The sequence below is a fragment of the Tamandua tetradactyla genome, chromosome 2 (genome assembly GCF_023851605.1).
Source record: "Tamandua tetradactyla isolate mTamTet1 chromosome 2, mTamTet1.pri, whole genome shotgun sequence".
NCBI classification, from domain to species: domain Eukaryota; kingdom Metazoa; phylum Chordata; class Mammalia; order Pilosa; family Myrmecophagidae; genus Tamandua; species Tamandua tetradactyla.
Window position 1 is genome coordinate 200,068,973 of NC_135328.1, and position 5,235 is coordinate 200,074,207.

The 5,235-nt window shown below is 33.4% G+C and overlaps 1 non-coding gene across 1 annotated transcript; it reads right to left on the reverse strand.

Annotated features, from left to right (window-relative positions):
- Positions 1-209: 209 nt before the first annotated feature.
- LOC143675133 (U5 spliceosomal RNA) lies at positions 210-326 on the reverse strand. Its single transcript, XR_013171377.1, has one exon. It is a non-coding gene; the product is annotated as a U5 spliceosomal RNA (small nuclear RNA).
- Between the last annotated feature and the right edge of the window lie 4,909 nt (positions 327-5,235).

Genomic DNA, 5,235 nt, shown 5'->3' on the forward strand with positions numbered 1-5,235 from the left:
GGTTAAGGGAAGTTTACTTCTCTTCTTAGTTTTCTGAGAGCGTTTATCCTGAATAGATATTGGATTTTGTCAAATGCTTTTTCTGCATCATTGAGTAAACTTATGGTTTTTCTTCTTTTAACATGTTAAAATGGTGAATTATATTGTTGATTTTTGTTTAGAAGTTTGTTTATTAGTAGTTAAGTTTCTGTTTTTGACAGCTTATATTTGGTCTTGCCAAAGCAAGACCTCAAAAAATAAGTCTTATAACTCGCTATTGTTTCTCTCCACAGAAATCTTTAGTAAAAAGTGAAAGATTTATGCGATCTGAAGAGAAACCTAAATCTATAGATTGTTGATTTTTGAATGCTAAATCAGACTTATATTCCCAGAATAAATCCTTGGTCATTATGTATATTATCCATTTAATACATTGCTGAATTTGATATTCTAACATCTTGTTGAGAATATTATGTCTTTATCCATGAGGTATATTGGACTATAGTCTTCTTATAATATTTGTGTCTGATTTTTATATCAGCATAATGCTGGAGATAGAATGAGTTGGGATGGTTTTCCTTCTTTTTAATTTTTTGGAAGAATTTATAAACAACTAGTATTTTTGCCTCCTTAAGTAGTTAATAGATTTCACTTGTGAAGCCATTATGGCCTAAAGTTTTCTTTGTGGGAAGATTTTAAACTGAAAATGAATTTCTTTAGTAGTATAGGGTTATTGAAATTATCTATTTCTTCTCAAGTGAGCATTAGTAGTTTCTGCCTTTCAAGGAGATGTGTCTATTTCACCTAAATTGCCAAATTTATTGTCATAAAGCTATTCATAAATGTCTCATGTCTCTAGTGATATCTCCTCTCATTTCTCTTTCACAGATTCTTGTGTCTTCGCTCTCTTTTTTTCTTAATCAGTATACTAGGGGTTCATTAATCTTATTGACCTTCTCAAAGAACAAGCTTTTCATTTTTATTGATTTTCTCTTTTGTTTTTCTGCTTTTTATTTTAGTGATTCTATTCTTATCTTTATTATTTCTTTTTTTTTTTGCTTACTTTGTGATTAACTTACCCTTTCCATTCTTTTACTTTTTAACTTCTGTCTTTATATTTAAAATGGTTTCTTGTAGACAGCATTTGGATGGAATATGAGTACCTAATGCTATAAATTCCCCTCTAAGCACTGTTTTACCTATATCCCACAAATTTTTGGTTTGTTTTTAATATTTTTTATTGACAAATCTTCACACACATATATTCCATACACGGTGTACAATCAATGGCTCATAATATCATCACATAGTTGTGTATTCATCACCATGTATATCCCACAAATTTTCATGTCATGTTGCCATGCTCTTTAAATTCAAAACACTTTTTGATTTCTCTTGTGATTTTTTCTTTGTCCATGAGTTATTTAGAAGAGTGTTTAGTTCCTAAATATCTGGGGCATTTCCATATATCTTGATATTTTGTTGTTATCTAATTTAATTCATTTTTGGTCAGAAAATGTTTTGTATGATTTCAATCCTTTTCAATTTATTGAGACTTGTTTTATGTCTCAGAATATGATATATCTTTTTTTAATTTTTTAATTTTTTTAAAAATACCAAAAAACACCAAACAAACGCAAACATTCTTAACTTTTGATCATTCTGTTCTACATATATAATCAGTAATTCACAATATCATCACATAGTTGCATATTCATCATCATGATCATTTCTTGGAACATTCGCATCTATTCAGAAAAAGAAATAAAAAGAAAACAGAAAAAAATCATACATACCATACCCCTTACCCCTCCCTTTCATTGATCACTAGCATTTCAATCTAAATTTATTTTAACATTTGTTCCCCCTATTATTTATTTTTATTCCATATGTTTTACTCATCTGTTGATCAGGTAGATAAAAGGAGCATCAGACACAAGGTTTTCACAATCACACAATCACATTGTGAAAGCTATATCATTATACAATCATCTTCAAGAAACATGGGTACTGGAACACAGCTCTACATTTTCAGGCAGTTCCCTCCAGCCTCTCCATTACATCTTGACAAACAAGGTGATATCTATTTAATGCTTAAGAATAACCTCCAAGATAACCTCTCGACTCTGTTTGGAATCTCTAAGCCATTGACACTTTATTTTGTCTCATTTCACTCTTCCCCCTTTTGGTCGAGAAAGTTTTCTCAATCCCTTGATGCTGAGTCTCAGTTTATTCTAGGATTTCTGTCCCATGTTGCCAGAAAGGTCCACACCCCTGGGAGTCATGTCCCACGTAGACGGGGGAGGGTGGTGAGATTGCTTGTTGTGTTGGCTGGAGAGAGAGGCCACATCTGAGCAACAAAAGAGGTTCTCTTGGGGGTGACTCTTAGGCCTAATTTTAAGTAGGCTTGACCTATCCTTTGTGGGGTTAAGTTTCATATGAACAAACCCAAAGATTGGGGGCTCAGCCTATAGCTTTGGTTGTCCGCACTGCTTGTGAGAATATCAAGAATTCAACTTGGGGAAGTTGAATTTTCCCCCTTTTTCACCATTCTCTGAAGGGGACTTTGCAAATACTTTTTTAGAATATGATATATCTTGATAAATATTTTGTATATACTTGAAAAGAATGTTTATTCTGCTGTTGTTGAGTGGTCTGATTTATAAACATCAATGAAATCAAGGTGGTTGATAATGCCATTCAAGTTTTTGGTATCTTTACTGATTTCCTGTCTACTTGCTCTATTAATTATTGAGAGAATTGTTGAAAAATCCAATTATAATTGAGGCTTTATTTCTCCTCTCAATTTTATCAGGTTAAAAAAATATAATAGCTTTGGGCAGGCCACAGTGACTCAGCAGGCAAAGTTCTTGCCTGCCATGCCGGAGACCTGGGTTTAATTCCTGGTGTCTGCCCATGCAAAAAAAAAAAAGATATATATATATATAATAGCTTTATTAAGATGTAATTCATACACCATACACTTCACCTATTTAACACATAAACTTCCATGGTTTTTAGTATATTGTAGAATTGTACAATTATTAGCACAATCAATTTCAGAATATTTTCATCATCCCCATAAGAAACCCTATACCCATTATCAGTCACTCTCCATTCACTCCCACTACTCTACTTTCTGTTTTTATAGGTTCTTCTGTTCTAGACACTTCACATAAATGCAGTCATACAATATGTGGTCTTTTGTGTCTGCCTTATTTCTCTTAGCATAATTTCAAGTTGCATCCATATTGTAGCAAGGATCAGTACTTCATTCCTCTTTTGTGTGGACATATTTTAAATTTCTACTGGGTATAGACGTAGGAGAAGAATTGAAGGTCATATGGTAACTCTGCTTAACAATTTGAGGAACTCCCAGACTATTTTCCAAAGTTGCTGCATCATTTTACATTCCCACCAGCAGTAAATGAGAGTTTTTATTTCTCTACATTCTTACCATTACTTGTTATTTGTCACTTTTAGTATAGCCATCATAGTGGGTGTGAAGTCATATCTCACTGTGGTTTTAATTTGCATTTCCCTAATGATATAATGCATCTTTTCATGTTCTTATTGACCATTTGTATATCTTCTTTGGAAAAATGTCCACTTAGATCCTTTTCCCAAAAAATCGTGTTATTTTTATTTTTATTTTTGGATTGTAAAAGTTCTTTATATATTCTAGATAAAAGTCCCTAATCAAATATTGTATTTCCAAACATTTTCTCCCATTCTGTGAGTTGTCTTTTCACTTTCTTGATAATGTCCTTGTTCTAGTTTGCTAGCTGCTGGAATGCAACACACCAGAGATGGATTGGCTTTTAATAAAAGGGGATTTATTTTGTTGGTTCTTCAGAGGAAAGGCAGCTAACTTTCCACTGAGGTTCTTTCTTACGTGGAAGGCACAGGATGGTCTCTGCTGGTCTTCTCTCCAGGCCCCTGGGTTCCAACAACTTTCCCCGGGGTGACTTCTTTCTGCATCTCCAAAGGCCTGGGCTGAGCTGCAAGTGCTGAGATGAGGAATGCCAAGCTGCTTAGGCTGTGCTACATTGCATTTTCTCATTTAAGCACCAGCCAATTAAGTCAAACGTCACTCATTGCAGCAGACACGCCTCCTAGCTGACTGCAGATGTAATTGGCAACAGATGAGGTTCACGTACCATTGGCTTATGTCCGCAGCAACAAGATTAGGTATGCTCACCTGGCCAAGTTGACAACTGAATCTAACTAACACAGTCCTTTAAGGCACATTTATATATTATAAATCCCACAATTATTATTTTTCCTCTTTTAAAAAGATTTTCAAAGTAATAAAAACAGTCTTTTGTATTTACGATATATTTACCATGTCTGATATTCTTTATTCCTTTGTATAGACTCAGATCCATGTAGTATCATTTTCCTTCTCCCTGAAAGACTTCTATTAACATTTCTATATTGGCATTCTGCTGGCAAAAAATTCTTCCAGATTTTGTATGTCTGAAAAATTCTTTATTTCACTTTCACTTTTTGTTGGTTATAAATTCTAGATTGACTTCTTTCCCCTCTAAGCACTTAAAAAATATTGTGTTGCCGTCTTCTTCTGGTTTACATTGTTTTTGGAAAAGGCGTCTACTGTCATTTTAAAAATCTTTGTTCCTTTGTTCTATAATGAACTTTTTTCCCCTCCGGATGCATTTAAAAATTTTTTTCCATAGTTTTTAAGTAATTTGATTATGATATTCCTTGGTGTGGTTTTCTTCATGTTTCTTGTGCTTGGAGCTAATTGATCTTCTTGGATCTGTGGGTTTATAATTTTCATCAAATTTGGGAAAACTTTAGTTATTATTTCTTCAAATATTCTCTGTCTCCACCTCTTTCCTTTCTTTCTTGGACTCCAACTACACATATAACAGACTACCTGATGCTGTCCAACAGCTCACTAATTCTTTTTTTCTCTATTTCATTTTGTATAGCTTCTGTTGATAGGTCTTCAAGGTCCCTAAGCCTTTCTTCTGTAGTATCTAATCCTGTGTATTTTTCATCTCAGTAATTATATTTTTCATATCTCAAAGTTTGTTTCAGGTCTTTTTTTAGTTTTACCTTTCCTGTCTTTCCTTAACATACCCATGTGTTCCTCTAACCTCAAAAATACACATGAAATATATTTATAATGCCAGTTTTAACATCTTTGCATACTACTCCACCAGCTGTGTCATTTCTGGGATCTGTCTCTTTCTCTTTATCATGAGTGGTATTTTCCTCCTTCTCTTCATG